Source organism: Macaca nemestrina, chromosome 20, assembly GCF_043159975.1.
Source record: "Macaca nemestrina isolate mMacNem1 chromosome 20, mMacNem.hap1, whole genome shotgun sequence".
Taxonomy (NCBI): Eukaryota; Metazoa; Chordata; class Mammalia; order Primates; family Cercopithecidae; genus Macaca; species Macaca nemestrina.
In genome coordinates, this window is record NC_092144.1 from 67,354,372 (window position 1) to 67,377,825 (window position 23,454).

The following is a 23,454-nucleotide window of genomic DNA, read 5'->3' on the forward strand; positions in this document are numbered from 1 at the left end:
CCAGCTCTGTAAGCCTTGTTATATCCTCAATGGAGAAGGGGTCATTCCTCTTCTAAAATCACTCTTAGACTTTTTTATTAGAGCCATGCACCCTTCCCGAACCAAATTTGTCTGTGTCCTCTGTCTTTCATACTCTTATTTAGTCTTTAACTTCTCCTTATTAACCAACTTCTTTCCCATAATCTATAGCTTTATTCAGATCTCAAGCCTCATTTCCAACCTATTTCACCCTTCCTTGCCTATCAAGTTCTGGTTATTCCTTCTTTCTTCCACACATATGCCCTGAGTAACTGTTCTGTGCACTGTCCCCACCCCTTTACATTTCCTTTTATTCCCCAGACACTACTAAATGGCTTCCACCACCGTTGCCTGACTTAAGCAGGTCTCAGAAAGGTCCCTTTTCACCCCCTCACTCTCTTTTTGGACCTCCATACTGCTAAATCTCTGACTTGAAGGTCCTTTCCTGGCCTCTGTGAATTCCTGGCTTTTTTCCTTTGTAGGGTCTGTGTCTTTCTTCCATCTATAAAACAGCTTTACTTCCCAATATCCATCGTGATCATTGCTGTTTTCTAACTTGTCCTTCACCCCATGAGTGAGTTAATTCATGCTGAAGACACTTTACTCTCAATGATCTACAGAGTTTCCCTAAATCTGTGTCTCCAAGTTGGATGTTTCTCATGTCATTCCCCACTGGTCATCCTTCCACACCTTTTCTGTATTTGTACTCACTGAGCCTATATGCATGTATCATGTGGCCATGACCTTGGTCATGGGGATGCACCCATAATCATCATAAGAGAACACAAACATAAAGTATTACTGTGTATCAGACATTGTTTTGAATGTTTTACATCCATCAGCTCTTTTAACGTTTATTACAGCTCCATAAAGTTATTTCTGCCCTTTAACAGATTAGAAAACTGAGATACAGAAAGACTAAGGAATTTGTCAAAGGTTTCACAATAATGAAATTTGGGTTTGGGGATTGGAAGCCATTACACTGGCTTCAGAATCCATGTCCTCAGCCACTTCATTGCTTCTCATATGGTAGGTTTTTGTTTCCTGGTCACTTATTTTTACTAAAATGGGTCAAACTGTGCTCATTTATTTATAATCTACTATTCTTATTTGACAGTACATCTTGGCCATTCCTTCAAGCAAATGAGATAAACCAGACTCACTCTTTAATGCCTGCATAAGCTATTGTGACTGTAGAAAAGACGGAGAATGTCTGGGTTTGAGGAAATGTGGGAAGGGTAGGGAGAAGGAGTAGAGAAGGGCTAAGGCATGCATGTGGTTTTAAGTGTGTTTGAGATGCCTGAAGAACATCAGTGAATCCCCCTAATTTCTGTCGTTACTCAAACCAGACACATTGTGGCCATTTCTTTTTCCTTTATCATCCCCCCATCCAACCACTGCCCCATTCCTTTTTGTTCCTTAGTAGACCCTTAATATATATGTGTGTTTTAGTAAATGGCCATACACAACAGGGTATTTTTTTTTTATTACAATTTTCAGTTCCCTCAGCGCATTTACCACAAAGCTGTGCATATAGGTGGCACCATATATGGCATACCTTGACCTCAAAGAGAATCTACATGGACTTTATGGACCTATGTACACAGTTTTAGAAATCATAATGAATGACTGCTGGAGTCCTTAGGACCTCTTCCAGATTTGATGATTTGCTAGGAAGACTCACAGGACTCAGCATTTTGTCATACTCAGTGGCTATAATTTACCACACCGAAAGAATCCAGAGCAAACTCAGTAAAAGGAAAAGGCTCAGACCCAAGTCCAGAGGAAACCAGGCACAATCTTCGAGAATCTTAATGAAATCACACAGGATGTGCTTCACTGAAGCTCCATCTGGGACTTTACAACAACACGTGTGAGATGTGTTCCAGGAAGTCGTCTTGGGCACCCATTGCTCAGAGTTTATATTGGACTCACTTTCTAGCACATACCACAGTTCTAGACCTCCAGAAGAATAGGAGGTGTTCAGCATAAGCCACATGTGCACAGACAATTTAGGCACATGGAGCTACTTCTCATTACTGGGAACAATGGGAAACCTCCCGAAACCTCAAGTCCAGACTCCAGCCAAGGATGAACCTTGCAAGATCAAAGAATAGCAGTCTCTGGCCTGCTGTGTTGTTTCTTTTTCACAGTAACTTACACGGAAAAATGCTGAGTTAGCTTAAGTTTCTGTAACATTAAGCAAATAAAATTTTCTATAACAAAAATAAGCCATAGCTTTGAGATGAAGGCTTATATACCTGTAAACCATTGTAACCAAGGGAAAAAAAAAAATCAGAGTCACAGTGAAAATACTTAACAAACTGGCCAGGATTTAATTCAGTGATGACAGGGAAGAGAGGAAGTCTTGTGAGAAAGGATCTTGCCTCTGCCTGGTATCTTTCATAGATAGGCTTCAAGTGGTTTGACTTGCAGATATACTCTTTCTTGGCCTTTACTTTGGCAAACATGTGATGGGTAGGTAAATGCTGTGTTCTTTCCCTAGCACGTATGTCAGTTTCTCATCCACTCTTTGTTCTTGCTATTGAAAGTTGTAGCTTCTGGCTACAACAGAGATAGTTGAAGAATATGGAGTTCGTCATAATTTCTGTATCATTAAATGTGGATAATTTGAGATTAAAGAATATGTTGTTGCAGGCTTAATCACTTTGATGGATCTGTCTGTGAATTTCACTTGGAGGAAGTGGGAGCAGTTGGCTCCAGCTGAGAGGGCCCTTACAGAGACATGATGCTAGAGACCTTAAGAAATCTGGTCTCTGTAACCTTTGTACTTGGACTCCGGCCCACAGACAGCCTTTCCTTTCCATTGTGGAAAGCTGGGGAGGCTCCACAATGCTCAGTGATGTATTTCAATTTTGAGGATTGAAGATTTTAAATGATTGCTAAGAGATGGATTATTTTTGCTCCTAGCAAAATCTGTTTGTGTTTCGTATCTCACAATTGGATGGTCTCAGCTAAATCGTAAATGGACAGTTTCTTTTGCCTCTTTTGGAGCAGTGTCAAGAGCGTGAACCTGGGAGACAGACTATCTACTTATACTTTCTGTCCTTGCTCTTACCTGCTGGAAAGGACATTCATAACCGCTCTGCCTCACTTTAATTGGAGATCCATGTATTCACATGTGTTTTTATTTTGCTGGCTTCGTTTAGAGATAGGGTCTCACTGTCGCCCAGGCTGGAGGGCAGTGGTGTGATCATAACTCACTGCAGCCTCAAACTCCTGGGCTCAAGTAATCCTCCCACCTCAGACTCCCAAAGTGCTGGGATTATAGGCATGTGCCACTGTACTGGCTATTCTGCTGTTTGGCAAGTGGGGCCTTGCTGATCCTGTGAGACTGCCCATCCCAGGACTAGCTAATTTTAAGTGGTAGCAAAGGACTCCCCTGGGTATGTGCCTTTGATATGCAACCCAACAATTCAGTGCCCTCTCCCCTCTACCACCCCCTTTATCAAGGCCTCACACATGGAGCCACTATCTTCCTGCCATAACCACTCCAGGGTCAGATATTAAGCAAGTACGGACAGTCCCTAATGAAATTCAGGCCTGTAATCTCAGCACTTTGGGAAGCTGAAGTGGGAGAATCACTTGAGTCCAGGAGTTCGGACCAGCCTAGGCAACATAGTGAGACTCCATCTCTACAAAAAAAAAAAAAAATACAATAATTAGCTAGGCATGGTGGTTGTATGCCTGTACTCCCAGCTACTTGGGAGGCTGAGGTGGGAGTATTAAATGAGCCCAGGAGGTTGAGGTTGCAGTGAGCTATGATGGCACCACTGTACTCCAGCCTAGGTGACAAAGTGAGAGCCTGTCTCAAAAAAATAAATAAATAAGAAAGTCAAGCCTAATCCTGCTTAGCTTGCTTACCTTGTCTTGACCATTCTTACCTGCAAAAGCACAGCGAAACTTCCTGCCCATGCTTTCCCCCAACTCCTGCTGTTTTTCCGATCCTCGTGCTTCCACATGTGGTCCTACACTGCCTGGTGTGTGCCCCTTTCTTGGGAAGTGTGTGTAGCTAAGTATCTCTTCAATGGCAGTATTTCCTGATGTGTTGGCCTCACCATGTAATTTCCATGTAATTTCTAGAGTGCTGGGTATGTACATCAGGCAACACGGTATAGAACCATGGATTGGAGGATGGATTGATGCCAAGGAAGGACTGTTTAGGTGCATTACTAGGAAACACATCCAAGGGACCAATGTGTTGGTGGGATCCCAGTGATCTCAGTAGTCAAGACTTTAGATCTGTCATTTCTCCAAGCTGTTTGAGGTTTGAAGGAAGAAATGTCTTTCTGTATGTTATTTCCCATTCCTACCTATATCATTTGTTTTCTTGATATTCTCAGGCATCTTCATTAACTCTCTTATGACCTACGGCATTGCAGTTGTACAGCCTCTCAATGTACCTGTTTGCCTTTCCCAGTGCCATTCCATATCCCTGCTCTTGGGTAAAATGACACGTGTTTGAAGTGTTCCCTTCTCACTCTGTCTCGTGTTGATCCCTGGAATCACACGTAAGCAGTGGTCACCTCCTTTGCAATCTTGAGTTTCCTCCTAACATTTGCCTTCGATATCATCATGGCCACCTACAAGCCTGTTTTTAATCTGCATATTCTTTTGTCACTTTCACCCTTTCTAAGTTATCTTTGCACAACTGACTTCTGCTTGAGTGTCAGTCACCACCACTCTGGTCTTTCCTGTGTGTGTATGGGTTTCTCCAACTTGATTATTTGTCCTTTCGTCCCTCTCCTCCTTTAACAGAGGAGCCTCTTAGAGATGTTTTCCTTTTTGTGTAATATTTTCACTTCTCCATTACCTCTTTCTTGCTTTTTTTCCTCTCCACTTCCCAAACCTCTACTCTTTGTGGAACTCCTTGCTATAATGCCACCTTCTCTGACACTGTGACTAAGGTCAGAAGTGACTTCATGCTTATAAATCACAAGTCCTTGTCTTTCTTGGGCCATCAGTAGAATTTGATTGTGTCTCACACTCAATTCCTGAAATATGTTCTCTTTCCTTGGCTCTGTAACATCTTTTTCCTCGTTCGATCCCTCCCTCTCTCCCTTCTTTGTGCAGTCATCCATATCTAGCTGTCCACTCAATGTTGAAATACCTGAAGGTTTTGTCCAAGGCTCTTTTGCCTCATATGGCCTCTCCCCAGGCTGCATCTGTGCCCTTGGCTTCAGTTATCTTCCTTCGACAGCACTGAAAATAGAATACCCTAGTCTTGAGCAATCCTTACAGCTCTAGACCTGAATTACCAGTTATCTTCTTGCTATCCTCACAGAGATGTTTCAAAGATACCTCATTCTTTACCTGATGTAAATGAGATCAATAAAATGCTTCTCCCTGACTTTGATCTACTTCAGTCTTCCCTCTTTACTACATGGCACTGTTTAGTTACCTAGGCTAGAAATTTCCAACTCAGCATAGTTACCTCAGTCTCTCCTTCCCTCATGTACAATCAGAAAGTTGTCTTTTTATTTTTATTTTTTAAGACAGAGTCTTGTTCTGTCCCCAGGCTGGAGCAGTGGTGCGATCTTGGCTCACTGCAACCTCCGCCTCCCAGGTTCAAGCGATTCTCCTGCCTCAGCCTCCCAAGTAGCTGGGATTATAGGTGCACGCCACCACACCCAGCTAATTTTTGTATTTTTAGTAGAGATGGTTTCACCATGTTGGCCAGGATGGTCTCCATCTCCTGATCTCGTGATCCACCTGCCTTGGCCTCCCAAAGTGCTGGGATTACAGGCATGAGCCACTGCGCCCAGCCCCGTCATTTTTAACTCTTACATGTCTCTCAAGTATGTCCACTTCTCTCCACTCTACCACCTCTTCCTAGTCCATCCAGTCATCATCTATCATCTCAATTACTGAGTCTCCTTTTACCCACATTTTCTCTTCATTCTCTAAGCTGAAACCAGAGAACCATCTCAGATTTAATAGTGCTCTGCTTCCCCCTCCCTCTGCCCCCACTATGTTTCCTTAAAACTTTTTATGGCTTCCTTTAACTCTTAGGATAAAAACCAAATCACGGCCAGGTGTTGTAGTTCACAACTGTAATCTCAGCACTTTGGGAGGCCAAGGTAGGAGGATTGCTTGAGCCCAGGTATTTGAGACCAGCCTGGGCAACAAAGTGAGACCTCATCTCTAAAAACAACTCCCAAATTATTACATGGTCAATCCTTTGGGCTTTATCTGGTCTGGGAGGTGCCTAATTTATTACCTTTCATCTTGCATAATTTATGCCCTTTCTGTTTTCACTTTGTGTTTCCTTTTCCCCACCTGCCATGGGGCTTTTCTACCACACACTTTGTCCAGTAGTGCATATTTGTCCTTCATCCCAGCTAGGTCATAAGCATTCTTTCATAAATATCTGTGTGTGTCTGTGTGTGTGTGTGTGTGCATACATGTGCATATATATTTAGGTTTGATTACTGACTCCTGACTGTCTCACCAACTAGATTTCCAGCTTCAAAAGAGCACAGATGTTAATATGGATTTTATCCTAATTGTTCCATGCACATAGTTCCTAGTCAGTATTAGATAGTCAGATACTTGCTAAATGGATAAGTGGATGAATGGCCTTAATCACTTTGATATTTTAGGTTACCTATTATGCAGGGTTTACTCCCCCATACAACCTCAGGCTTCATGATTTGTTAGAAGTACACACAAGACTCAGAAAAGCTATTATGGTTATAGTTTATTACAACAAAAGGATATAGACCAAGATCACCAAAGGGAAAAATCACATAGAGTGAAGTCCACGGGAAACCAGGCACAAAACTCTGGGTGTTATCTCCCATTACAGTCACAGAGGGACACACTTAATTCCCCCAGCAAAGAGGTGTGACAACATGTTCACAGTATTACAATACAAGCCAGGGAGGTTCACTCAAGCATTCATTTCTGGGGTTTTTCTGGAGGGTCATTTACATAGGAATGCAGGGTCCTTGCAAGCCATACAGCCCTTGCAGAAAGCAAACATGCAGCGTGGCCCAGGGCCTGCGGCATGCAACATCCAGCATTCACCATGAGGAACATTGTCAGAAGCATTTGAACCACAGCAACTCCATCTTGAATAGGGGCTGGGTAAAATGAGGCTGAGACCTGTGCTGCATTCCCAGGAAGTTAGGCATTCTAAGTCACAGGATGAACTAGGAGGTCAGCACAAAATACTGGTCATAAAGACCCTGCTGATAAAACAGCTTGTGGTAAAGCTGGCCAAAACCCGCCAAAACCAAGACGGCCAAAACCAAGGTTGTCCTCACTGCCCATTATATCTCAATTATAATGCATTAACATGCGAAAAGTCACTCTCAGCAGCACCATGACAGTTTACAAATGCCATGGCAATGTCAGGAAGTTACCCTATGGTCTAAAAAAGGGGAGGAACCCTCAGTTCTGAGAATTGCTCACCCCTTTCCTGGAAAACTCATGAATAATCCAACCCTCGTTTAGCATATAATCAATAGATAACTATAAGTAGCCTTAGTCCAGCAGCCCAAACTACTGCTCTGCCTATGGAGTAGCCATTCTGTATTCCTTTTTTTTGTTTTTTTGAGATGGAGTCTTGCTCTATTGCCCAGGCTAGAGTGCAGTGGTGCAATCTTGGCTCACTGCAACCTCTGCCTCCTGGGTTCAAGCGATTCTCCTGCCTCAGCCTCTCGAGTAGCTGGGATTACAGGCATGGGCCACCACGCCCAGCTAATTTTTGTATTTTTGGCAGAAATGGGATTTTGCCATGATGGCCTGGCTGGTCTCAAACTCCTGACCTCAGATGATCCACCCTTCTCGGCCTCTCAAAGTGCTGGGATTACAGGCGTGAGCCACCATGCCTGGCCCCTTTACTTTCTTAATAAACTTGCTTTCACTTTATGGACTCATCCTGAATTCTTTCCTGTGCAAGATCCAAGAACCCTCTTGAGGTCTGGATTGGGACCCCTTTTCAGTGACAATATTCTTAGAATAAATTATCTCATCAAATCCATACATCAAGGCCTATGGACTCAGGCTTAAAAATTACTCTTACCAGGCAAAATATTCCAGAAACTCAAGAGAACTGTCTTCCTGGAGCTGGCTAAGGGCCATTCCTTTCTTTAGCATGTATAGCATCTGAGCAACTGAAGCCTGATGAATTCATACTTTTGTGTAGAACCCAAGCTCTGGCCCTAGCCCAGAGTCTCCTACAGCAAAACAATCATATTTACTGAGCATCTACATTTAGTATAACATTTATATAAGATACATCAGCAGCAACATCGTGAACATGATGAGCCATTGGAGCAGCTCGTGTGGGGGAATGGATAGATTTAGAAACAACAATCCATCCCATAAAGCCATTCATACTTTTCCATATATTTGTATCAATTCAATTACTCATTGTTCTCCTTGATCTACTGTTATCTGTACCTTGTGGTAAACCACCTCCCCTCTCACTACGTTGGCTTAAGTTATCCTCCACCTTGCACATCTGAAAAGAGCCAGAGCTCCCTAACAGGACTTCTCCCTCTTGCCCCTCCCATATTCCAATTTCCATAGAGTACCCAGAGTGATCCTTTTAAAACATAAATCAGTCCAGGCACGGCGGCTCACACCTGTAATCCCAGCACTCTGGGAGGTTGAGGTGGATCATGAGGTCAGGAGATCGAGACCATCCTGACTAACACAGTGAAACCCTGTCTCTACTAAAAATACAAAAAATTAGCCGGGCATGGTGGCGCGTGCATGTAATCTCAGCTACTCAGGAGGCTGAGGCGGGAGAATCACTTGAACCCGGGAGAAGGAGGTTGCAGTGAGCCGAGATCGCGCCATCACACTCCAGCCTGGCGACAGGGCGAGACTCCGTCTCAACAAACAAAAAAACATAAATCAGATAACATCACAGCTCTGTTCAAAACCCCATGATGGCTACCCATTTCACAGTGTATTAGCTGTATTTTCTTATTTTCTGCATTATTGATGCTATGGAATTTGGGACCTTGTCATTTAGAGTTAACTGATTCTTAGAGATTGCAAATGACTCACTCTGAACCATGCCTTTTATTTGCATACTAACAAATCCAGAGTCCCCTAATGTGAATCATCTCTGTCTGGCTCTTACACTATAGGAGACAATTTTTTTTTTTTTTTTTTTTTTTGCCCGAATGACTCCAGGGCCAGGTACTAGGCAGACAGGGACAGCCCCTAGACCCCAAAGTCTACCAACTTTAAAATCCTCTTCTGATTACCCAGCCCTGCCTTTCTTTTCCTGTGTAAAACACAGTAAAGGATCTGGGCTCTGCTTTCTCCTCTGCTTCTGCTTCCTATACCACCCCGGTGCTTCTCACATAGCCCTGCAGGATGTGTTTTGCCTACTGTTTCTAAAACTCTGTAAAGTTTTTCCTTCCCGGCAATCATTTGCATGTCTGAGTTTCTTACCAGACCATACTGCAAAAAACCCCAGGTACATTTCTGAACACATAGGACATATGACAACCTCTCTACACTGGCATAAAAGACTACACAATTTGTTTCCATCTATCTCTCCAACTTCCATGCATAGTCAGTTCCAGCCGCACTAGGCTTCTTGGTGTTCCTCAAACATCCAGGATGCTCTGTCAGTTCCATTGTCCTACGTGTTTTCTCTGAGTGATAACACTGTTTCCTCAGATCTCTACTTGACGAGTCCTTAATTCCTCTAAGTCCATGCTAAAACATAACTTTTTTTTTTCTTTTGAGACGGAGTCTCGCTTTGCTACCCAGGCTGGAGAGCAGTGGCGCAATCTCAGCTTACTGCAACCTCTGCCTCCCAGGTTCAAGTGATTCTCCTGCCTCAGCCTCCCGAGTAGCTGGGACTACAGGCGCGTGCCACTACAGCCAGCTAATTTTTTGTATTTTCAGTAGAGACAGGGTTTCACAGTGTTAGCCAGGATGGGCTTGATCTCCTGACCTCATGATCTGCCCGCCTCAGCCTCCCAAAGTGCTGGGATTACAGACACGAGCCACCATGCCCGGCCTAACTAACTGTCTTATTAGACCTGTCCCAACTACTCTGTACTGCACAACTGGTTTTATCCCACTCTCACTGATTCTTAATCTGCTCTAGTTTGTCTTATCTCCACAACACTCCTAACCTTCTACGTTGTTTAGGAGTTTTGGATTATTATTATTTTTGTGTGTGTGGTATGTATGTGTCTCCATTGTGACTTTTTGCTTTTTTGTCTAGAGACAGGGTTTCGCTAGATAGCCCAGGCTGGTCTCAAACTCCTGGTCTCAAGCGATCCTCCTGTGTCAGCGTCCTGAGTAGCTAGGACTACAGGCACACACCAGCAGGCCCAGCTCTGTATCTCCACTGTTTAGAGCAGAACCCATCACAAGATAGTCAAATACTTGTTGAGTTAATTCATTAAAGTTAGTAAAGATATAAAAATATATTTTCAAATGGTTATGAATGTCCTAAAGAAAAATAGAAGAGTAATATTGGGGTGAGGGACTGAACATTTTTATTATTATTGTTATTTTTTTAAAGAAAGAGGTTCTCTCACTCTGTTGCCCGGGCTGGAATGCAGTGGCACAATCATGGCTCACTGCAGCCTACACCGCCATGGCTCAAGTGATCCTCCTGCCTCAGCCTCCCAAGTAGCCAGGACTATAGGCACCCACCACCACACCTGGCTAATTTTTAAATTTTTTCATAGAGACGGTGTCTCACTATGTTGCCCAGGCTGGTCTTGAACTCCTGGGCTCATGTGATCCTCCCACCTTGGCTTCTCCAAGTGTTGGGATTACAGGCCACCACACCTGGCTGGGGCAGGGGCGCTACTTTAGGTTAAGAGATTTGCACTTGAGCCCAGGAGACTCAGCTGGGCAACACAATGAGACCCCCATCTCTACAAAAAAAAAATAATTAGTTGGGTGTGCTGGTGTGGGCCTGTGATCCCAGTTACTCAGGAGGCTGAGGTGGGAGGATCACATGAGCCTGGGAGGTGGTGGAGGCTGCAGTGAGCTATGACCCTGCTATTTTACTGCGGCCTGGGTTACAGAGCAAGACCCCATTTAAAAAAAAAAAAAAAAAAGTGAGCTCCCTAAAGGCCTCTATGAGAAGGGAAAGGGTGATACAAGCTGAGGCTCATTACCTGGACCACATGTCTACAATCCAGGTGGGACTGGCTCAACACGGTATCTTTTACATCATCTTGCAAAGTACCTTTCCTCAGCTTCTCTAAGAAGTATTTGTAGAGTGAATGTTGAGTGGATTTTATAATGAGGCTTCGAAATCCCCATGGTCTCCTGGCACCACTGTAGGACAGTTACGGTAGGACTGTTACTGTAGGACGGTTACTGTAGGACTGTTACTATCGGACGGTTACTGTAGGACTGTTACCGTAGGATTGTTACTGTAGGATGGTTACTGTAGGACTGTTGGGTCACCCCTGGCTGTTAAGGCCATTTCCCTTTCTCTTCTCTCAGCAACCAGCCTGTGGCTTCAGGGGAAACTTCCAGTTCAAGACTGAAAGTCATGGTTTTGGCCCCGAAATATATTTCTGCTCCTGACTCCATGAGAACAAGACAGATTCTACAGGGAATGAAAGTAGAAGATGACTGGAGCAAACACTGGTTATAAAGGATTCCTTATGAAGTGAGACTTGAGATGAAGAGGAAGCAGCAGATTCCAGATGAATCTTAGGGTTGGAACCCATTTATTACCTTCATAACCAGAGAGCCTGGGTATTCTTGATTCTTCCACCATAGACCACTGATGTGGTTTGAGAAGCGAGTTCAGAATTACACCACTTTCAACACCCAGAGGCATAAATTGCTCCAAAGCTTTTTATCAGGCTTGACCAAGCACGGTGGATCACGCCTGTAGTCCCAGCACTTTGGGAGGCCAACGCAGGTGGATCACTTGAGGTCAGGAGTTTGAGACCAGCCTGGTCAACATGGTGAAACCCTGTCTCTACTAAAAACTACAAAAATGTAATCCCAGCTACTTGGGATGAGGCAGGAGAATAGCTTGAACCTAGGAGGCGGAGGTTGCAGTGAGCCGACATCGTGCCATTGCACTCCAGCCTCTGTGACAGAGCAAAACTCCATCTCAAAAACAAACAAACAAACAAAAAATCAGGCTTTTTGGGTTCCCAAACTGTTTGATATTTGTTCTACCTCAGGTTGGCCTACCCCCACGTTTCTTTCCAGGTTCTCTGCTTGTCCCCTCAGGCAGTATCTCTGGATCTGGGCTCTAAAGCTGGGAGTGAGAAAAATGGTCCACTTCTGACATCCCTGCTTTGAGGGCTGAGTGCTCAGTGGTAGTGGGTGGCCATTGGCCTCATGTCTTTTCAGCTGCCCTGTCATGGTACACAACTACAGACTTTCAGTGGGGCAAGTGTGATGAATCCCCAGTACTCAGCATCAAGGTGCCCAAGGAAGAGCCCTCATCTCACCAACACTGGATGGGTGGAGGAAGGGAGCTCCTGCCTCTGGGGCTGCACTCACTATGGATCTAGCCTCAGCAAGTTTCTGGTGGCAAGATAAGAAGTGCTGACATCCTACCCTGCTGAGAAGACAGCCCCCTGTCTGGAAGCTGGGAGGGAGAGCCCTGTGTTCTTGTCTGCAACACTGTGGAGTATAGTTTCCCTATCACTGAATTGGGAAGGTTGAAGGAAAGAGATAGTCTTGGTTCAAATACCACTGACTCTCACAGTTCTTACAGAAGGACAGATTCTCTTGAATAAATATTTTTTCATTTGATGTATCCCCTTAGGACTATCACTCCAGAGACGTGACTTTTTTTTTTTTGTTTCATTTTTGTTTTTAATAATTTTCAACAGTTTTCTTGGGGAGTGGGCCCACAGAGCTCCTTATGCTGCCATGCCAGAAGTCTCTCCTTGCTTTTCTTGTTTTAAACTTTTTATTTTCTGATAATTTTAGCTGTAAAGAAGCAAAGATATTATGGAGTTCCTATATAACTTCATGCAGCTCCACCTCATGTTAATACGTGACAAGTCTATGACGTATTTGTCAAAGCTAAGAAATTAACATCGGTATACTACTACTACTAACTGAACTACGCACTGCATTTGGATTTCATCAGTGTTTTTCCACTAATGTCCTGCAGTTGCAGGATCCAGTCCAGGACACCACATTTCACTTAATCATCTCATTGCTTTAGTTTTCTTCCATCTGGGACAGTTGCTCTATCTTTTCTTGTTTTTCATGATCTACATACTTCTGGAGTACTCATCATGCAACGTCCCTTAATTTGCATTTGTCTGATATTTTTTCATTATTAGTCTAGAATTGTGGGTTAAGGGGAAGAACATCAGATTGGCAAAGTGTCCTCCTTGTATCATCATAGTAGGTGTTACTTGATGTCAAGATGACTAAAATGGGCCAGGCACGGTGGCTCACGACTGTAATCCCAGCACTTTGGGAGGCCGGGACAGGCGGGTCACGAAGTCAGGAAATCGAGACCATCCTAGCTAACACGGTGAAACCCCGTCTCTACTAAAAATACAAAAATTAGCTGGGTGTGGTGGCGGGCACCTGTAGTCCCAGCTACTCAGGAGGCTGGGGCAGGAGAATGGCTTGAACCTAGGAGGCAGACGTTGCAGTGAGCTGAGATCGTGCCACTGCACTCCAGCCTGGGCGACAGAGTGAGACTCCATCTCAAAAAAAAAAAAAAAAAAAAAATTGACTTAAGTGATGCTAACCTTGATCACTTGGTTAGGTGGTTGTCTGCCAGGTTTCTCCTGTCAAGTTACTGTTTTCACTTTCCACAATTAGTCACTAAGTCCAGCCATCTCAAGGGGAAGACCACAAAGCTCTACTGTCTGAAAGGCGATGGTGATATCTATGTATACTATTTGCAATTCTTTTTTAAGATTGGTTTCTTCTCCTTATTTATGGGCAAGCCTTATTAATTACTGGTTTTAATTTTTGAAAACTCAAGTAAGTGCTCACCTTAGCAGTACATATATTAAAAATAAAATAAATATAAGTGCTTCTATGTGTGTTTTGTGAATCCCATCTTATACACATAAGGTAAAGGAGATGCTAAGATTTGGAAATAGTTCATCTCCACCAAAACTCATGTTGAAATTTGATTTCCAAGCTGGGCATGGTGGTGTGCACCTGTAGTCCCAGCTACTTGGGAGGCTGAGGCCGAAGGATCACTTGAACCTAGGAGTTCACAGACAGGCTGGGTAACATAGTGAGACCCCATATGATACGGTTTGGCTGTGTGCCCACCCAAATCTCATCTTGAACTGTAACTCTCACAATTCTCGTGTGTCATGGGAGGGATCGGTGGGGGGTGACTGAACTATGGGGCCGGGTCTTTCCTGCGCTGCTATGACAGTGAAGAAGTCTCACCAGATCTGATAGTTTTAAAAACAGAAGTTTCCAGCCAGGCGCGGTGGCTCACGCCTGTAATCCCAGCACTTTGGGAGGCCGAGGCGGGTGGATCACAAGGTCAGGAGATCAAGACCATCCTGGCTAACATGATGAAACCCCGTTTCTACTAAAAATACAAAAAATTAGTGGGGCGTGGTGGCTCGTGCCTGTAGTCCCAGCTACTCGGGAGGCTGAGGCAGGAGAATCTCTTGAACCCGAGAGGCAGAGTGAACCGAGATCGTGCCACTGCACTCCAGCCTGAGCAACAGAGTGAGACTCCATCAAACAAAAAAGAATAAAAAGAAAACATTCAGTAAGCTTGTCCTGTATTCCTACACAAAGAGTATAACAGCAATATATTCCACAAGAGTAAAGCAAAATAAGTAAAGTTATTCTAAGTAAACTAAATTAGAAGGCTTTTCATGAACTGAGCAACTGTTGGAACTAAGCTGACATGGGGTTGTTAGCTGATTATAATGTGCCCAGAATTAGAATATTGATCCAGATTTTTACATTACCCATCCCTCTTGTTTCTTCTGAGCAGCAATCAGAGATGTTGGTTCACAGGAATAAGCAGGGTTAGCTTAAATTACAGAAACAAACTTAAAAAGAACTAATGAGACTAGAATTTAGTAACAAGTATACCATAGTTCTTGAAATACAATATTTCTCTCTCCAGTTTCCCATTTTTACTAAAGACAAATTAGGGTAAGCCTGTTTTGCTTTATTATACTTGGTCTGATTATTTATATAAAGTGCAGCAAGAATAATTATTTTTCACATAGGCTTTTTTCATTTTTTATTTTTGAGATGGAGTCTCGCTCTGTCGCCCAGGCTGGAGTGCAGTGGCGCAATCTTGGCTCACTGCAAGCTCTGCCTCTCGGGTTCACGCCATTCTCCTGCCTCAGCCTCCCGAGGAGCTGGGACTACAGGCGCCCGCCACCACGCCTGTCTAATTTTTTGTATTTTTAGTAGAGACAGGGTTTCACCACGTTAGCCAGGATGGTCTTGATCTCCTGACCTTGTGATCCAGTCGCCTCGGCCTCCCAAAGTGCTGGGATTACAGGCGTGAGCCACCGCGCCCGGCCCACATAGGCTTTTTAATTGGCTTTGATGGAACTTTGTTTCATAGAGAATCTCCGATAAGACTTTTTTAAAGCTGAGCCCTGCCATGGGTATGTACCTTCAAATACCTATAAGTTGGGTAAATTCCTCTCCTTTTGAGGTCCTAAGATAATGTGGAGCTCCTGGACTGTGAGAAAGTGACATTCTTTACTTAACCACAGGTCAGAAACTCTGTAGAGGGACTGTGTAGGCAAAGGTGTGAGGCCAGTTCCCCAAAGGGCTTTTATTGGCTCTACAAGTCAACTTTGATTCCTTAAAGGAAAGCACATCATTCTGGTCAAACCCTTGGTAAAATAACCAATTTCTCCAATTATGTCCTGTTATAAAGGAAAACAGATTCTTATTGCATTTATGCAAATAACTATATTGCCATAAGTTAAGAATACTCACAACTAGTTTCCAAATTCTGGAGAAATCAGGTAGAGAGAAACAAATACTTTCCAAATTTTGTTCATAGGAGTATATTCAACTAGTAAATGCTGCAAATAGCTCAAATGAAAAGTTTCCTTGACTCTGAAAAACAAAACAAAGGACCAGCAATGTTTTAAACAAAGTTAAAAACATTAGACTTCTTCAGTTTAGTCCATGTAGTTAACTTCTGTTTGATACTTATGAACATTTCAGTTCTCTATGAGAGTTCTAAAAGTTTTTTCCTCTATTCTAATGTCACTATGTCCAAAATTATCAGAAAACCTGCTTTTTTTTTTGGAGTCTCGCTCTGTCGCCCAGGCTGGAGTGCAGTGGCCTGATCTCAGCTCACTGCAAGCTCCACCTCCCAGGTTCACGCCATTCTCCTGCCTCAGCCTGGAACTACAAGCAGCTAGGACTACAGGCGCCTGCCACCATGCCCGGCTAATTTTTTGTATTTTTAGTAGAGACAGGGTTTCACCATGTTGGCCAGGCTGGTCTCAATCTCCTGACCTCGTGATCCGCCCACCTCGGCCTCCGAAAGTGCTGGGATTACAGGTGTGAGCCACCGCACCCAGCCAGAAAACCTGCATTTAAGAACACCTGCTAGAGTTCTTTCTTTTTTTTCGAGACAGAGTCTCACTCTGTTGCCCAAGCTTGAGTGCAGTGGCACAATCTCAGCTGACTGCAACCTCCACTTCCCAGGTTCAAGTGATTCTCCTATCTCAGCCTCCCGAGTAGCTGGGACTACAGGCCTGTGCCACCACACCTGGCTAACTTTTTACATTTTTAGTAGAGATGGGGTTTCACCATATTCAGGCTGGTCTCAAACTCCTGACCTCATGATCTGCCTGCCTCGGCCTCCCAAAGTACTGGGATTACAGGAGTGAGCCACCATGCCCAGGCCCCCCCACTTTTTTTTTTTTTTTTTGAAACAGAGTCTCGCATTGTCACCCGAGCTAGAGTCCAGTGGCGCAATCCCAGCTCACTGCAACCTTCACCTCCTGGGTTCAAGCGATTCTCCTTCCTCAGCCTCCCAAGGAGCTGGGACTACAGGCCTGCGCCACCACACCCGGCTAATTTTTATATTTTTAGGAGACACAGGGTTTCACTGTATTGGCCAGGCTGGTCTCAAACTCCTGACCTCACGATCTGCCCGCCTTTGCCTCCCAAAGTACTGGGATTAGAGGCGTGAGCCACCGTGTCCGGCCCTTTTTTTTCTTTTTGGATATGGAGTCTCACACTGTCACCCGAGCTGGAGTCCAGCGGCGCAATCCCAGCTCACTGCAACCTCTGCCTCCCAGGTTCAAGCGATTCTCCTGCCTCAGCCTCCCGAGTAGCTGGGATTACAGGTGCCTGCCCCCATGCCTGGCTACTTTTTTTGTATTTTTTTTGTAGAGACAGGGTTTCACTATGTTGGCCAGGCTGGTCTCCAACTCCTGACCTCGTGATCTACCCTCCTCGGCCTCCCGAAGTGCTGGGATTACAGGTTTGAGTCACTGCACCCGCCCAGCCTGGAGTTCTATAGTTGATTATAAACCATCTTCTAAATATGATTAAAACAAGACAATTGTCTGTGGATGATAAAAAGTTTCAGGACAGCCACTATTAAGGCCACAATTGATAAGGAAATTTGGTTCTGTGGCACACAAAATTTTACATAACAATTATAATTATTAATAACATACACTAAGTCATATTAGAATTATAGGAGTTTCCCATAATTTTGGAACATATACCAATAACATATTCATGCAAATATAATCCAAAGAAAGCAAAACACCATTTCACATTTGATAATGCTTCCTGTATGATCTTTATACCAAATAAGCCAAATTTCACCTTTACATTAATGTACTATTAATGTGAAGCCCAATTTTTAATAAAACCTTATAGATGGCCGGATGCGGTGGCTCACACCTGTAATCCCAGCACTTTGGGAGGCCGAGGTGCACAGATCATGAGGTCAGGAGTTCGAACCAGCCTGACCAACATGGTGAAACCCCGTCTCTACTAAAAATACAAAAACTAGGCCGGGCGCAGTGGCTCACGCCTGTAATCCCAGCACTTTGGGAGGCTGAGGCGGGCAGATCACGAGGTCAGGAGATGGAGACCATCCTGGCTAACACGGTGAAACCCCGTCTCTACTAAAAATACAAAAAAATTAGTGGGGCGTGGTGGCGGGCGCCTGTAGTCCCAGCTTCTCCGGACGCTGAAGCAGGAGAATGGTATGAACCCGGGAGGCAGTGGAGCTTGCAGTGAGCAGAGATCGGGCCACTGCACTCCAGCCTGGGCAACACAGCGATACTCCATCTCAAAAAAAAAAAAAAAAAAAAATTATCCAGGTACCTGTAGTCCCAGCTACTCCGGGAGGCTGAGGCAGGAGAATCACTTGAGCCCAGGAGGTGGAGATTGCAGTGAGCCAAGATAGTGCCACTGCACTCCAGCCTGGGTGACACAGCAAGACTCTGTCTCAAAAAAAAAAAAAACAAACAAACAAAAAAAAAAAAAAAAAAAAAACCCTTATAGACATATTTACCCAATTTTAATGTTTAACCATAAGGTAAGATTCTTTTTTTTTTTTTTTTGAGATGAATGTTTAATTTATGGAAAAACAGAGTAATACCCCTTTAACTTTAGCCAATATGTTCACACACAGAATCTCTTACAATTAATTTTTATAAACCTTCCAGAACTTGTTTAAATATTTAGATTTTTTTTCTTACTTAAAACAAACGTTCAACACTTTAGGCAGAAAAAATGTCCACATTTCCATGCCTTCTTATAATCATTTTCTTTTTCTTTTTTTTTTTTTAACCAAAAACACATTTGCTTTTCTTACACCCCTTCCATGTAAAATTGTTTCTTTAGTAGTGTCAGTTACATGTTATAATGTTAACTCTTAGCAACTTTTATTTTTGGTGAAAACCTTGGTAAGTAAGGAATTTTAATTATGTACTAGGTGTGGAGCCTGCCTAGGACACACCAGGCAGAAGTGCAAATAGGAATTGAATCTCCAGCATAACTAAAGAGCACTATGGTTAAAAGCACTATGGTTAAAAGGGGGTGTGGCTAACTCCAGAGGTCCCCAGGCCTTACCTAGAATCTACTGGCTTTAAGGGTAGGTAAATTGAACAATTTTCAAAAGTTAAAGAAACAGTTTGACCTGAAAGCATTTAGCAATCTGATATCTGACCTTAATTTAGACCAAGCATCTACATTTTCAAGATATTTTATTTTACCAATAATCTCTAAAACTTTCTTTCCAAAAGATTACTAAAGTCACAAGAACAAAAATGCATTACAGTTTCTATTTTGCTGACAAAATATTTGATTTAAGCACTTATTTTTCTAAGGCAATTAATTAGAACTCTAATTAGAACTCTTTTATATCTAAACATACAACACATATAAATACACAGACACACAAAAGATTCAGCACTTGTAAGATTTTTCATTTGCCAGTTTTTTAACTGGATTACTGGCTTCCAGTAATGAAGTCATCCACCCGCCTCGGCCTCCCAAAGTGCTGGGATTACAGGCATAAGCCACCACACCCAGCCTATCCACTTTTAATTAAGCTAACTTTTAACCATAGTGCTCTTTAAAAAAGAAATCCTTTCAAATCTCTTATTACCCAACTTTAGCCATTCCAAGAAGCCAATATTTCTAGCTTCTGAACTTTACCAAAGGTTATCTCCTAGGTGCACAGAAAAAGGACAATTTAAAACAGTCTGTGGAGGAGACGAGAATAGACAAGGTCCCGCAGATATTAAACCAGAAATGACTTACTTCCTAGGTGGGGTATCAAACCCAGACTGCCACTGTGGAAGTGCAAAAACCTTAGTTACTGAGCTACAGTACAGGACGATGCCCACTTCCTTTCACAGAAGCCTAGAGTAGTTAATTTTGAGCTTGCAAGGGCTTTTAACTACTTAATATGATTTTTAGAGCTGACTATGACATGAACCCTAAAATTCCTGTTCCCTAGAAGGCAGAGACCAAGAGAAGGTACCACTACATGGTTAAAAGGCCAAGCTCCCAAGGACATAAAACAAGGGGGAGACTTCATCCAGTTTGTTTGTGTCAGGGACTTGACCAGCTTGCTGGGTCGTCTTGAAAAGCGGGCTTACATGTGTTCTAAGCCCATGTTTTATCCTACAGAAAAATGAATTCAAAGCACAAAATACACCAGCTTAAGACTAGCCTTACAATTCTTTTTCACATTAATCAAAACTTTACAGAGGAGATAAACACTGATTTATTGATTTGTTATTATTATTATTATTATTTTACCATTCATTCAACCATTTGCATAGAGAGAGAAATCAGAAATCTGACTGGTAACAAATTCTTACCCTTTTGCTGGCATGCGAGGTTTCTGTGTTCCCTTTCTCTGAGTGGTCCCAGTGATCTTGCTTGTGGCAGCATTGCCCTGGGGGCCAAGTCGCATTATAAAGAAAAATTACCTTTTTTCATTCTGACCAGAACAAAATACATGCGATAAAACATACACATTAGCCACTCTGCTTAGCACCCAATATTAAAATGGCAAGGCTTAAATTTGCCCCCAGATGGGCCCCGTCATCTTTAATCCAGCCTCTGACTTGGAGTTTCAACATGTGGTCTCTGGGGAAGATGGTCGCCCTGAGTAACAGAAAAGATAAGAAAGGGAAATACTTTCCCAGGTAATATTTTCCCAGGAAATACTTTCTACAGGCAATACTTTCCCAAGGAAGGGGAAATGATCAGGGAGGCCAGAGAAAGACCCACCCATTGTAGTGACACTGAAAAGTTCAGGCGGCTGCGGCTGCTGTCGTGAAGGTATTTTTTTCCGGCAGTGCCGTCAGCTCTCAAGTTTCCCCTTTTGCGGAAGGAAAAAGCTCCCCGTGTCCCATGATCCTGTACATGCCTAACCCTGTTGCCCACAGTCATCAACAAAGAATGCAAGGCAGATTAATCCAAAGAGAATAGGAGTTAACATCCCACGGTGCCAAACCTGTTCTTAGCCAGCAGAGACTTTACTGAGAGGGGTCTCTAATCCCCTAAATCTTAGAAGCGACTCTAATCCTCCTGACTTGGGCCTCTAACCCAAGGTCGGTCAAGTGTCCTTGCCTTTTATTAAGAGGGGCCTCTAACCCACTCTGTCTTAGGAGAGACTATAACTCCCCTAACTTGAGCGTCTATCCCAATCCCATTCTTAACTTGGATACCCCACCACTTATCCAAAGTGGTCCAATCAGTGCTGCAGTCTATTTCCTTTGGGTCAGGGGGATCTCCTCAGTATTGTTCCTTTTGTGGTTTGCAAGAAAGGTGTTACTGGATCCCACCACACACCCAAAGTTAGCCTTTGGGTCAGGGGTTTCTGCAGTATAGTCTCTTCCGCGGTGGCCAGGAATATGTTACAGGAAAGGGGTCCCAATCCTCACCCCAAGAGAGGGTTCTTGGATCTCGCGCAAGAAATAATTCAGGGCGAGACCATAGAGTAAAGTGAAAGCAAGTTTATTAAGAAAGTAAAGGAATAAAGAATAGCTACTCCATAGAGCAGCCCCGAGGGCTGCTGGTTGCAAATGTTTATGGTTATTTCTTGATGACACGCTAAACAATGGGTGGATTATTCATGCCTCCCCTTTTCGGACCACATAGGGTAACTTCCTTACATTGCCATGGCATTTGTAAACTGTCACGGCACTGGTGGGAGTGTAGCAGTGAGGCCGACCAGCGGTCACTCTCGTCACCGTGTTGGTTTTGGTGGTTTTGGCCAGCTCCTTTACTGCAACCTATTTTATCAGCAAGGTCTTTATGACCTGTATTTTGTGCTGACCTCCTATCTCATCCTGTGACTCAGAATGCCTTAACTGTCTGGGAATGCAGCCTAGTAGGCTTTAGCTTCATTTTACCCAGCTCCTATTTAAGATGGAGTTGCTCTGGTTCATATGCCTCTGAAAAAAACATTTAAATTTAATTATAAGAGTCTGGCCAGGCGCGTTGGCTCACATCTGTAATCCCAACACTTTGGGAGGCCGAGGCGGTCGGATCACCTGAGGTCGGGAGTTCGAGACCCGCCTGACCAATATGGAAAAACCCCGTCTCTACTAAAAATAGCCACGCGTGGGGTCTCATGCCTGTAATCCCAGCTACTTGGGAGGCTGAGGCAGAAGAATCGCTTGAACCCAGGAGGCGGAGGTTGCAGTGAGCCGAGATCGTGCCATTGCACTCCAGCCTGGGCAACAAGAGTGAAACTCCATCTCAAAAAAAAAAAAAGATTTAATTATAAGAGTCATAAGTATGTGAAAAAGAGAATGATGTCTTTTTATTGCCAATGATGAATAACAGTGTTGCTAGAACACTAATTTAGCAAAAAATATTTCTCCAGAAGTATTTTATAGATAGCATCGTGTAGGAAATTGACCCCATCTCCATTCGTTGACTATTTTCAATCTCGAAATTAAATCTCTTGGGGAGTACGTTCTGCACACCTTGTTTCTATTTTCATAACCATATATATCGTCAAACCATTGAAAGCTGGACTTTATTCTCTCACTTTCATAATCATGAGAAGAAAAAAAAAGTTACTGATGAGGACTACGAAGACTTTGCATAATATAGATATCTTTTGCATAATATAGGATTGTTAAAATCCTAACATGACTTTATTGGTCTCCTGTCTGCAACCAGTTAATGCTGGGTTGGGCCAGGGTTCCCCTCTTTCCCGTCACTTATCCATTCTTTTCATAGCCTCACCTAATAACATGACTTGAAGTAACAGTTTACGGTAACTCTCAAATTTATATATCCATTCTCGAACCCTCTGCCAATGTTGAATCATAGGTTGAGTAGATGGCACTACGCTTTGAGGTCTCACTGACGTTTCAAACTGATCATGCTTGAAATGGGAGTACTGGGCTTCCCTGCAAGCCTGCTCCACTAGCAGCCTCCCCACCTCAGGGTATGGGAAGTCCACACGTGGCGAACGCGAAGCCTATTACATCACCCGGAAGTCCCTGCATCCTTTGAAGGCTGGGCCCGGCCAAAGGAGGCCCAATAGAGGGCGGTCTGTCCTTTCCCAGCAGGCCGGGCACACTGTCAGGCGTCCTCCTTTGGGTGGCTATTTTAACTGCTCATTTATCCTTTTCTTCTATGAAAAGATCCAGAAAAGAGGCAAAGCGAGCGAGAAGTCGCGGGCCCAGCCCCACAGCAGGGTAAGCACCTTTGTTCGGGGTCTGAATCGGGGCGACTATCCCCGCCTCCTGACCTCGATTTTCCTGAGCTTGAAGGGACCTTTCGACCCTCCGACGTGTGCCTATACTAAAGCGGCGGCCCTAAGACGACGCGGGGGTTCTGGTGCGCACTTACGTGGAGTCGGATGCGCTGGGTGAGTTCCCACACCCGGTAGATGTAAGGGAAAAACTGCATTACCCAGAAGGCACCGTCCCTTGCGTCGGCCGCGGACTCTGGGCCATTGACGGCCCAGGACAGGAGCGTTTTCTGCGGGCCAGGGCGGCGGAGGCG

At 43.8% G+C, this 23,454-nt stretch overlaps 2 protein-coding genes and 1 non-coding gene across 4 annotated transcripts in view; 2 read left to right on the top strand and 1 right to left on the bottom strand.

The window, feature by feature from the left end:
- LOC105488101 (zinc finger protein 805) overlaps positions 1–13,503 on the top strand; it is a 33,100-nt gene extending 19,597 nt beyond the window's left edge. For both annotated transcript variants that reach the window (XM_071088082.1, XM_071088083.1), the window contains one exon: positions 11,488–13,503. The gene's annotated coding sequence lies outside the window, so the exon portion shown is untranslated. The remainder of the gene's footprint in view (positions 1–11,487) is intronic.
- On the bottom strand, positions 199–23,452 carry LOC105488102 (uncharacterized). The gene is made up of 4 exons (XR_011617993.1): positions 23,299–23,452; positions 20,301–20,377; positions 15,925–16,047; positions 199–12,945 (listed from the first exon to the last, which is right to left on the bottom strand). It is a non-coding gene; the product is annotated as an uncharacterized protein (transcript).
- LOC105488103 (zinc finger protein 460) overlaps positions 22,968–23,454 on the top strand; it is a 30,519-nt gene continuing 30,032 nt past the window's right edge. Inside the window, exon 1 of the mRNA XM_011751872.3 lies at positions 22,968–23,144. The gene's annotated coding sequence lies outside the window, so the exon portion shown is untranslated. The remainder of the gene's footprint in view (positions 23,145–23,454) is intronic.